Genomic DNA, 12,427 nt, shown 5'->3' on the forward strand with positions numbered 1-12,427 from the left:
AAATTGAGAAGCAAAATTCCTGAATTCTATAAAAATTAAGGCAGCAATGGCTCTTGGGAAGGGGTTTGATCAAACCATCCTTGTCACTTCACTAAAATCCAACTATGCACAATACATTGCATAGAGTATAATAAAACTGCTGGTTTCTCTCTAAGTAGGAAATATTATCTATTTATTGTATTGAATTTCAGCTGACTGATGCCCTCATATGTATAACATTTATAGCTAATAAAGTTACAACTGTGATTACTACTTCTACTAACTACTGAAATACAGACAAGGTCAAGTTTTGCTCTTTTAGGCAAACTTCCACCAACCAGCCAAGGCTCTTATATTTGAAATCTAAAGAAAATAAAGCCACAAGTATATTTCCCAATGGAGGGTGAAATTAAACAGGCCTGGAGGAACTATTAGGGGATAGTCAATATGTATTTAGCATCAGTTTAAAAAGGCTAGTGGTGCCTGACCAGTGTAGCTCAGTGGTTGAGCATCAGCTCATACACCAAGAGGTCACTGGTTTGATTCCTGGTCAGGGCACATGCCCAGGTTGTGGGCCTGATTCCCAGTGGGGGCTGTGCAGGAGGTGGCCAATCGATGTTCTCTCTCATCCATATTTCTCTCTCTCCTGCTCCCTTCCTCTCTCTCTCTCTAATATCAATAAAGAAAAAAAATGTTTTTCTAAAAAAAATAAATAAAAAGGCTAGTGGTCTGGTTGCTAATTCTAACCATCCTTGACTTTTCATTAGCCCAGTATTTTGACTATGTATTTTTTAAAGTTAAGAACCATATTTTTCTCACCAGAAGCTGAATTTGCAAAATAAAACAAACAAACATAGCCACCTTGCCCCCAACTGTTTCAAAAGAGGTATTGGGCTAGGATATTAATACATGGCACAAGTCACAAGGACAGGACTAGCATTGCAAATCACTGTGCTGTTACTGCCTGGTTTTATCCAATCCATACTAATTTCAGTTATGTCCCCCCTCCATCTAATTATTTGAGTGAGTGTCCATACCTTTTCCTTTTAGATTGGAAGCTGTTGGATCTAACAAATAGGCTTTTGTCAGCTGCCATCAAGTAATTTTTCAGTTACTCAGGAGTCATGCTGCTCATTTAATTATTAAATGTCCTGAAATATCAGGTTTGCAATTTTCAGTGGAAATGTATTAATAGAGCATCTTTTCTAGTGGGATTTCAACAAGGATAAAACTAGAGGGATACTTCTGGCTCTCTGTGTCATTAAGAATATAGGGCATTCTGATTCCAAAGAAGTTCCTAACAAGGAGAATTATGTAGCAAATATATTTTTTTAAACACAGGTATTTGGTTATCATCTACTTACTCCAGAGAAAGATGCAAGTTATATATTTTGATGAATATATTTTCCATTCCTGATAAATAAGTCATGATCTTGTTCACTGTGTTTAAGAAGAGACTTTTCCCCTCTTGAAGCAACCAAAATATGTTTGGTTTATAGTTTATTGGGAAAACCCATCCAGGCCATTTGTTGAAATTAAACACACAAAATCTACCAAGATCAAACATTGCAAAACTCTACTTTCTTTTTAAAAGTCACTGGTGATGGGGGTTTATGTGTATGGAGGGGGGATGTCATATTTACTAGAAGAAAGAGGGAATCCTAGAGCAGAACAAGAAACAAACTGAAATCTTTACTGCACACATAAATCATGTTTGGCCCAGGGCAGCTGACAATTTGCAAAGCTAACCTATAATTTTTTTCATTCTTGAAACCTCTTCGAACTCTAAACTAGTTTTTATATAACCATCCAAAGCCAGTATTTTTTTTTTCTTTTTGTTGTGCTTTTCTACCTCCATTCATTAACAATGATCACAGACAAAACAAGAAAGAAAGGAAAATGGGTAATGCTGGGTGCATTCACTGTTACAGTATAAATATATCTTAAATCAATGCTTGAAGGAAAATAATTAATTTGCCTTAAAAAGAGTATGGGTAGACCTACCACTTTACATCTGTTTGCTTTTCAACAAGACACTCTTAGTCCTATTTAGAGAGTTGTGGTTACATCCAGTAAAGAAGGCCAGTTATAAATATCAAGAAACCCTCTCCCTCTTTACTTGTTTCATTCCCCATTACGAAAGAGTAAATTTCACAGGAAGACAGCTTGTGATTAAAATGTGTGTGAGATTGCACTATAATCCATGAGAACACAAAGAACTAACTTTATGAGTTATAGACCTATTTGATGTCATTGAACTGAGAAATTCCATCCTTTCAGCTCTATTTCTTTAGTCTTTTAAGGTAGCTCACTAAGCGAAAAAAAATATTTTTTAGGGCTCTATTTGAGATCCACAATATCAAGAGGGCTCACCTCAGAAGGACTTGAGGTAATTCCTACCCATCCACTGGGAACATGAACCCCACAGAGTATGGGTTCCTTTCTTAAGATGACATATCAAATGTTCCTGGAAGAACAAGTAGGTATTTTTCCCTGAGAAAGTGTGATCTGGGTTGATAAACATTATAGATTTTTACAGTGTCAACTTAATTAAACTGGATTGCTCTCTCTGCAGAGTTTTCTTCTCTACATAGTTCTGGGTTAGGGTAGGCCACATAAATGTTTTATATTGTCTTAGGAAGATACAAATGAAGCAGAACTATCTTCTTCTTACTCCTGAGAGATCGGCGCAGGTACAAGGTGCTGTTCCAGAGTACACAGGTTCTCTCTTATATGCTGCCTCACTCTTTTGGTGTGCGGCAATAGCTGGGTTTATAGCTCCTCTAGCTCCTGACTCCTACAGCTTTCTCATCTCCTAAAACAGGTAGGTATTTAGCTCTGAGATGACAGAAACCAACTTACGTAGGAAACCACCATCATCAAAGTTGGAGGCTTAAAGGTCATGGTGAGAGTCCAGTATGGTTCCAGTTCATCATTATGGGTTCTAGCTAAGCCTTGCAGGTTCCAATTTCCCTTTGTTACCTCTACCTCATGTTTGTCTTTCCTCTTTGAATGCTGGCCCTGAGAGTTTGGACTCCAACACCAGACTCGACTTAGAAGCAACAGCCTCACATAGGCTGTTTAATCAGCTTCCACAAGTACATAGGCAAAATCCTTTAATATAGCTATCTATAGATAATAGATATAAATACACAGATATCATTAGAGATAGGGATAATAACAGGGAAAGAGATAGTGATAGAGTTAGAGAGAGAGAGAAATAGAGACTGAGATAGATATTTTCTAATGATTCTTCTTTTCTGATTGAACTTTGACTGATATTAGAAGTATGAACTATATAGAAACTTAGAGAAGGGGCTGAACTGATAGTGACTAAGGAAAGCAGCTTAGACCTGAATGTCAGTTATCTTGCTACCTTTTCAAGGTTTGGCTTTATCACTGACTTCTGTCCTTTGTTCAAGTCACAGACTGTCTTTTTTTAATCCTGCCCTGACCCCTGCCCATGATGACATTTTAGCCTGCACTATTGATTATTGTTACCTTAACTCCTGTTTATGGCCATTTTTCCTTGACATTATTCCTGGATCTTCCCTCTGTGTGTGTGTGACTGCACTTCTCATTGAAGGCCTTTTGCATCCGTGAGACTTACGTTAAGGCATTTGTGACATCTCCTGCCACCTCTACTCCTTCACCATGGTCTGCCACTGTCTCTGGAAAGGCAATAACTACTTAACCCTCTTAGGCTGACTTCTAAGAAGAATATTGTAACACAGAATGCTTGAGGTGAGACATGGCAGGGTGAGTAATTGAGAATGAAGGATTCAGGGTTCTGGTTAACAAAGTCAATCCTAGGTAGGAGACCACACTAGTGACCTCTGGTTAACCAAGAAATATCAAGAAAGCTGACATGATTAAGAGAACTCTGAGAAGCCCTGGCCGGTTTGGCTTAGCAGTTAGAGCATCAGCCTGTGGACCAGAGAGTCCTGGGTTCAGTTCCCGCTAAGGGCACGTACCTCCGTTGCAGTTTGTCCCTACCTGGGTTGGGGTCATGTGGGTGGCAGCCAGTTGATGTGTCTCTCTCACATCAATGTTTCTCTCTCTCTTCCCCCCTCTCTCCCTCCCACTCTATCTGAAGGTAAATGCAATAATAATGTCCTTGGGTGAGGATAAAAAAAAAAAAGAGAGAGACAACTGAGGAGTACTGTGGGTGAGGCTCTAAAGAAAGAGGAGCTGAGAAGCCCAACACAGAACTAATCTGCTTCCTAAATCTAAAGAAAACCTTTTTGCAAACACAGTAATTAGCAACTGGGACAGTGTGCCAGGTGTTTTAGATGTGACAGGACATTGCCCTGCCTGAGCAGCCCTCTGCAGTGAATAAGCTAAAATAAAATTGTTCTTATGTTTGTAACAATTTTTCACCTTGAAAGTTTCAACATAAAGTTCAAAACAATAGCTTTTTGTGAAACTGTCAACTAAAAATAAAAGTCTATATAAGAAAACAATTAGATTTAAAATAGCATCAAAAAGATAAAATAATTAGTAATAAATTTAACATAATAAGTACAAAGCATATACTCGGAAAACTATAAAATATTGTTGAAAGAAATTAAAAATCTAAATAAATGAAAAGACATTTCATGCTCATAGATTAGAAGACTTAATATTGTTAAGATGGTAATACTCCCCAAATTGATCTACAGATCCAATGCAATCCTTATCAAAATCCTAGCTAATTCTTTGCAGAATTTGACAAGTTCACTCTAAAATTCATGTGGAAATTAAAGGGACCAAAAATAGCCAAAATAGTCTTGAAAAAGAAGAGCCATGTTGGATGATTCACATTTTCCATTTTCAAAATTTACTTCAAAGCTACAATAACCAACAACGTGTGGTACTAGCATAAGGATAGACTTATAGATGAGTGGAATAGAATTGAAAGTCCAGAAATAAACTCTCATAGTTACAATTAACTGATTTCAACAAGGGTGTCAAGACAATTCAACAGGGGAAAGCATAGTCTTTTCAACAAATGGTGCTGAGACAACTAGATATCCACATGGAAAATGAAGTTGTACACCTATTTCACACCATATGTAAAAATTAACTCAAAACTGATCAAATACTTAACTTCAAGTGCTAGAACTATAATGCCAGTCTTAGAAGAAAGGCATTAATATGTGTAATCTTGGATTAGGCAAGATATAACATCAAAAGCAAGCAAAAAAAGAAAAACATAGATCAACTGGACATCATCAAAAGTAAAATCATGTGTGCTTCAAAAGAAACTATTAGTGAAAAGGCAACCTTCATGATGGGAGAAAATTTTTGAAAATCATATGTCTGATAACAAAAATGTCTAAAATATATGAAGAACTCATACAACTCAATAATAAAAGACAAGCCAATCTAAAAATGGGCAAAGATTCTGAATAGACATTTCTCCAAAGAAGATATACAAATGGTCAATAGCACTTGGAAAGATGCTGAACATCACTAGCCATCAGGATAATATAAATCAAACCCACAATGAAATATCACCTCACTCCATTAGATGGCTATAGTGCAAAAAACAGATAATAAGAAATGTTGACAAGGATATGGAGAAATTGGAACTCTCGTACACTGCCAGTTGGAATGTAAAATATTTCAGCCACTTTAGAAAGCAGTCTGGTAGTTCCTCAAATGATTAAACTTAGAGTGATCATATGACAGCAATTCTAGTTCTAGGTATATACCCAAGATAAGTAAAGACATATGTCCACACAAAAACATGTACCTGAATGTTCATAACAGCATTATTCATAAAAACCATAAAGTAGAAACAACCCAAATGCCCATCAACTGATAAATGGAAAAATAAAATGTAATATTAAGAAGTAGTAAGAAATGAAATACTTATACATGCTACAACATGAATGAACCTTGAAAACATGATAATTGAAAGAAGCCAGTCACAAAAGACCATGCATTGTATGATTCCATGTATATGAAACATCAATAATAGGCAAATCCATAAAGATACAGAGTAGATTGGTGGTTGCCTAGGGCTGGGAGAGATGGGGAAATAGGGAGTGACAGCTAACAGGTACAAGATTTCTTTTGGAATGATAAAAATGTTCTAAAATTTATTGTGGTTGTGAATGCACCATTCTGTGAATATGTTAAAAGCCATTTATTATATGCTTTAAATGTATGAATTGTGTGGTATGTGAATTGTATGTCAATAAAGCTGTTGTGAAAGAATAATAAAAAGCCTTGTTTAGAGGGAAAAACAATCCTCTATTGTCAGATACATCTGGATTATTGGTAGATAAGAAGCCAAAAACTGGTAGAGAGTGTGTTGCAGATGCCAGTGGGTGAATTGCTTGTTCACAGGAACAGGTAATGAGAATGTTTGGCAGGTTTTCCTCTGCGGGGTAAATTAATAGCTGGAATTAAACCAAGTTCATAAAAGGTATTCTTAGCTAATTAAGATTGTAAAACTCTGTCAGGTTTAGTAGCATGGTGGATATATTTTTAGAGTGGGATTAACTATAACATTATTGAAAAGAAAAAGTTTGTAAATTAAAAGTAATAAGACTTTTAAGTGTTCTTTCTGAATTGATACATATTAGCAAAAAAAAAAAAAAATTCCCTTGACATATCCTTAATGTACAGAGTTATAGATAATTCCATCAGTTTTGTTTCTGTGTATTACTCCAGGAAGATGAAAAAATGCCTACTACTTAAAGCCATTCTCTGTACTCTGAGGGTTCAGTAAGTGCTGTCTCTTGTGCTCAAACATGGGAAGGGTAGAGGAATGTCTAATTACAAAGCCAGTTAGTCGCTTTTGTATCAAGCTAGAAAATAATTCTGAACTAACTTGGAGAATCCATCAATGCCAGTCTTGTTAAAGAGCTGATTATACACCAAAAATAATTCAGTTTCCATAAAGGCAAGATTGCTCTGCTAATCGTTTTTCAAATATCAACTCTTCTAGCCAGTTATGTCTGATTAAGAAGTTTGTCTATCACTGTCCAGTCTTCAACTCTGCAATGCTAATACCTCATGGGCTCGTTGCATGGTATAATTGGAGCTGGAAGGCATGGACAATATGCAAGGGTGGGCAAAAGCAGGTTTACAGTTGTTTGTATGGAAAATAATATAATTAATAAACAATAATACAAGAATAATCTCTGTACTTTCCATACTAACAACTGTAAACCTACTCTTCCCCCACCTGTATTTTTTCATGTACATTGTCTTTCTAAATAAACTAGAAAAATACTAATATCATCACTGAGTGAGTCCTTTTTACATTAATTGCTTCATATTTTTTCTCCATACAACATGCTGACAATGCAGTTATATTCATTATATATCCATTTTACCAGTGAGTAAACTGAAGTTTAGTGAGGTTAATTAGGTTGCCCAAGGAACCCATGATAGCTAGGCTAGTTTGAAAAAGGCTTCCATATTATATCCATTGCTTACAAAGCTCATGCTCTTATCCATTATGTATGGGCCATAGAGAAAGTATCCTAATGTCCTAATTTGACTAGAACAGTTCTTATTTACACCTGCTGACCTAGTGAGATTATTAATGTACCCATTCTCTCTTAGTGTGGCTGTGAGAATACACCTTTCAGGTCTTCAACTTCAGGGAGTGTAATTGACAAATGGCTTTTTCCATCACATGGCTCTAGCATCAGACAAAGGAAAGAACATGGAAAACTGTGGGAATATTTAGGAGTCAGGCAGGATGTTGAGTACACCATTTCTGCTCATATGCCACTGGCCATAATTCAATTGCAGGGGATCCTGGGAAATGTAGTTTAATCACGTGACAAGGAGGAAGAGAATAGTACTGGTGAACAAATAGCCAGTGTCTTCTACAATCTGTAATACTTTTGTTATGCTTATTATATCTGGCAGCTTATTTAGGAACAATCACTAGGAAAAAAATTTATTATATGGTCACACATGCAGAGTCCAGAAGTATAAAACAGTCATATACCTTGAATTATCTTTCAGTATATACAGAATCTGTCTGAGACGGCATCCTGGAGACCTCATCTTCTCTTTCTCTGTTTCCTTAATCTTTTGTCTGTTTTCCCATGGTCACTTTGATACTTCCTACAACTCTCTTTCTCTTCAGTGTTCTGCCTCTACCCTGAAGAAGAAGTATATCTACTTGAGGCTCTGAGAATCCTCCCCTTGCATCACCAAAAGGAAAGGAGAGACCATTCTTTGGAATGAAATGAGGCAGCCCTAAATCCTCTGAATTCCTCAAAAACTGGAAAATCTGCAATTCAAACTAAGCTTGCATTTATTTATTTATTTATTTATTGCTAATATTGACCACCACACATGACATAACTTCAATGTGCTTTATATCCTAACAAGTTTCCTTAAACAATTTTTTAATCTTTGATCCAGCATCTCTATTTTGAGGACTTAATCTTAAGAAAATAACCAGACAGGTTGTAAAAGACACATACATAAAGATATTTATGGCTGCATTGTTTATAAATAGTGGAAAACTAGAAACAATCTATATGTCTGACTGTCTTACAATCTATATGTCTTACAATTAGGACATTGTTCTAATACGTTGCAGTACATACGTACAAAGCATGAATACCATGCAGCCATCAAAAATGGACTCATGTCCATATTTACTTAATAGAAAAATATTCATTTGTCAAAGTGAACATTATATTACAAATTATTAATTATAGTATGATTCTAATTTTTACATGCATATATTTTATTGGAAAATTTACAAAGCTCCATACCAAAATGTTAACAGTAATTACCTTGATTTTATAGAATTTCGTATTCTTTTACTATTGCTTGATTTGATTATCTAAATTTCTAAAAAGGCCCTCTACATTTAGTACTTGAATAACAAGAGAGAAAAGATATAAAATATGGAATTAGAGAGTGGAAGATGAAAACAGGTCTCAGAAGGTGGTCAAGTTTAGAAGCAGAGTGCTGACATTTTCATTGGTGTTTATAAAAGTACTTGGTTTCCAGTGTTCTCCACCCATTCTCTCACCTATCTCCTCTACTTTAGGAACTATTAGAGGAAAATTCTCATTTTATAATTTCACTTAAATTAAAATCAAACATTACAGTATAAAGCTATATTAAGTAACTTACTCAAAGGGATACAAATTTGATTTCTGAATTAGTAGTCCTTTTGTCCTTAGTAAAGTCAGTTTCTTTTATTTCAATGTGTTACGAATAAAAACAATCTTACAATATTTTTCTGTTTCACCAAAATTTTAAAAAGGAACCATGATGCTTGGAAGAACAGGACTGGTAAGTTACTTCTGTTACTCCAGAACCAAAACTTAACAAAGACTTTTATTGATTTTAAAGTACTAGGCTAATGAAATAGTGTGGTAGCCATGAGAATGCGACTCTTGGATCTTCTACTCTGGGAACTCATTTGACTGGCAGCCCAAGCAGCTGCACTGTGAAATCCATTTGCACTTTACTCCAAAGCCACACCTCCCAGGCAATGACAGCTTGAAAGGGCTACTTCTACTTAATGACTGAGTACAGCAAGGGTACTAAAGCAAGCATATTTCTGGAAGATGCAGGAGTCTTCTGATTAGTGCCTTAGGCTCAAGGACTCCCCTGTAGTATTGTTAGAGTCTCTTAGAATTGCATTTCAGACTAAAATGCTTCCACCCAAACTTCCTTCCCTCTTCCCTTCACTTAGGTTTAGACCTGCATTGCAGTCTGATGACCCTCCCAGCCTCTCCCATCTGCCTCTCCATTTTCTCTCACAGGCATGTCCCCTAATAAATTTCTTGAACATTTAATCCTATCTTGGTATCTGCTTCTCAAAAGAGCCAAATTAATGCAAATAGTTCATAATGTGCCTAAGAGATTAAAGTTTAATGATATGTTTAACCACACTTGTCAAAATTCAATTGTATACCTGGAACCAGAAGAAACCTTTTTATCTTGTGGCTGTCCTTTAGGGGTTCAATTGAAACCTAAATTGAAATTCTATTAATATTTATTTCATGTTGAATGGAGTATCTGAAAGAGTCTACTTACAATCAGAACTACTGATTACCCTGGCAGATTCAGAACTCGAAGCCTACAATCACAACCATCATCCATCAATATCACTGATCTTTAAAATTAATCTATGTTTATCTTAGAATATTTACCACTGATTCATTATTGGCTTTGAGCATGCTTCTTAAATTCTCTGGAAATCCATTTTCTTCATTTTGAATCATTTATTCTGAGTCTCCTTGTATTTAAGAATAGTGGCTCTAGAGCCACATTATAGGGTTTGAATCCTGGTGCCAGCATTTTTTAACTGTGTGGCTTTAGGTAAGTTATTTGATACAGTTTTGCCTCAGTTTCTTTTTCTACAAAATTAGTTTAATAATAATGCCTATCTTCTAGAGTTATTATGAGGAAAATAGTGTTTGGTGCACTGTTCATTCTCATAAACATTGGCTATTGTGGTTAGTATTGACTTATTGATCCCTTCCTGTGTGCCAGGCAATGCCCTAGGTGCTCTGGGGAAAACTATGAATATTAAATAGTATGGTTGAGGAACTCATAAGAACAATATAAAAGGCTGGATATAAATAATTGTGCAACTGCGAGATAAGGGCTATATGAAAGGAAAATAGAAGGTACAGAAGTTCTCTAAAAAGTGGGTTTAGGGAAGGCTTCCCAAGAGATATTAGTTATACTTGAACTGAATCCGGAAAGCTACAGAACTTGATTAGTCAAAACAAGGCTTGCTTGCAAAAAGGAAAGCTCATTGGAGGCATGTGGATATAGAACATCATGGGGCATTCCAGGCAGGTGCAGGAGATTTGATCTAGTCCAAATGAAGATTGCGGGAGGAGAAGCATTCAGAGGCATATCTTTAGATGTTGGCCTGGACTTCTAGACATGGAATCTGGATTTTTTTCCTAGTGAGAGTAGGGTCACCAATGAAGGGATTAGAACAGATAAGCAGCATCACCAAGGATGTGTTCTAGAAAGCTCTTTTCTGGTAACTTTATGAACTGGAAACCAGTTGTGGGAAGGACTCAAGAGAGATAGGAAAGCCAGTAGAGAAGATTTTATGGCAGAGCCAGAAAAGAAGAGGGGTGGAAAACCAGAATAGAGAATACCAGAAGGGGAATAAATTTGCAGGAAGAGATAATTACTCTGCTTAATTCCACAAAGGACTTAAAGTGCTTTGAAGAAAATACATGGGAAAAAATAATGAAATAAATAAAAAATAAAGGACTAGGACCAGGGGAAATACAAATTAGATTATGAAACATGGGCTCGAATAGAAATAAGACAAATGGGTCAACCTTTTTGGACTTAAGCAGGAACTAATTTGAGAGCCAAAATGAAAAACAAACAAACAAACAAACAAAAACCCTGATCCAGTGCATAGTTGATCAGCTATGCTATATATCAGTTTCCTCATCATTGCCCACAAAAGCAGCAGTTAATGAGATCAACTGGAATGTGTTTAGGTGTCTGTGGGACATCTAGCTGGAAATGTCAACACATTTCTATGCATGGGTCTGGTGCTCCAGAGATGGGCCTGTGCTGGAGAAACACATGAGTGAGGCCTCATTGTCCATGTGGCCATCAGAACCATGGAATAGACTAAACTCATCCAGGAAAACTGTGTTGGCTAGTTTCTTGGCAAAGTAAACTACTAGTATCAGATATGGTGATCTCTATAATCTTTTTAGCTCTAGCATTCTATGGTGTCACTTTTAGCAAACAGAATGCCACCTGTATTATTCATTAAAATATTGATTGGAAAATAGTTATCAAGCACCTGCTATGTGTCAGGTACTCTTCTATAGACTGGGAATATGACAGTGAATGAAACACAAAAATCCTCATTCTTATAGATGTTACATTCTAGTGGTAGGGTGGGGGTTAGAAGATTTTTAGCTCTCTACCTATCTGCTGCCTTGGAAAGACCTGGTAATCTGGGTCTGAAGAAATAATTTAGGGCAGAATTAGGAGTTGGTTCCAGTTAGGATCTTAAGAGTAATTCTTAGTATACAGAATATCTAAGAGAATTAGATTCTCTGGCCCCAGCCTAGCCAGACATTCTGGACTGCTTCAGGTTCAATAGGATCCAATTCAGTTCAGTCTGATTCCCTCAAAGCTGGAGCAAGAAAAGGAGAGCTTGTGGAGCAGAATATCATAGACTTTATTCTAATTTACAAATGAACCAGATATCTGGATTATATGAAACATTTAATTTTTTAATTCAAATTTTATTTTTCAATTAAAGTTTATATTCAATATTATTTTGTATTAGTTTCAACTGTATAGTATAGTGGTTATAAAATCATATACTTTATAAAATGTTCCCCTATTTCCAGACCCACCTGGTAGCATACATAGTTATTACAATATTATTTACTATATCTCCTATGATGTACTTTATATCACCAGGACTGTTTTATATCTACCGATTTGTACATTTTAATCCATTCAC

This window comes from Molossus molossus, unplaced genomic scaffold, assembly GCF_014108415.1.
Source record: "Molossus molossus isolate mMolMol1 unplaced genomic scaffold, mMolMol1.p scaffold_m16_p_2, whole genome shotgun sequence".
Classification (NCBI taxonomy): Eukaryota; Metazoa; Chordata; class Mammalia; order Chiroptera; family Molossidae; genus Molossus; species Molossus molossus.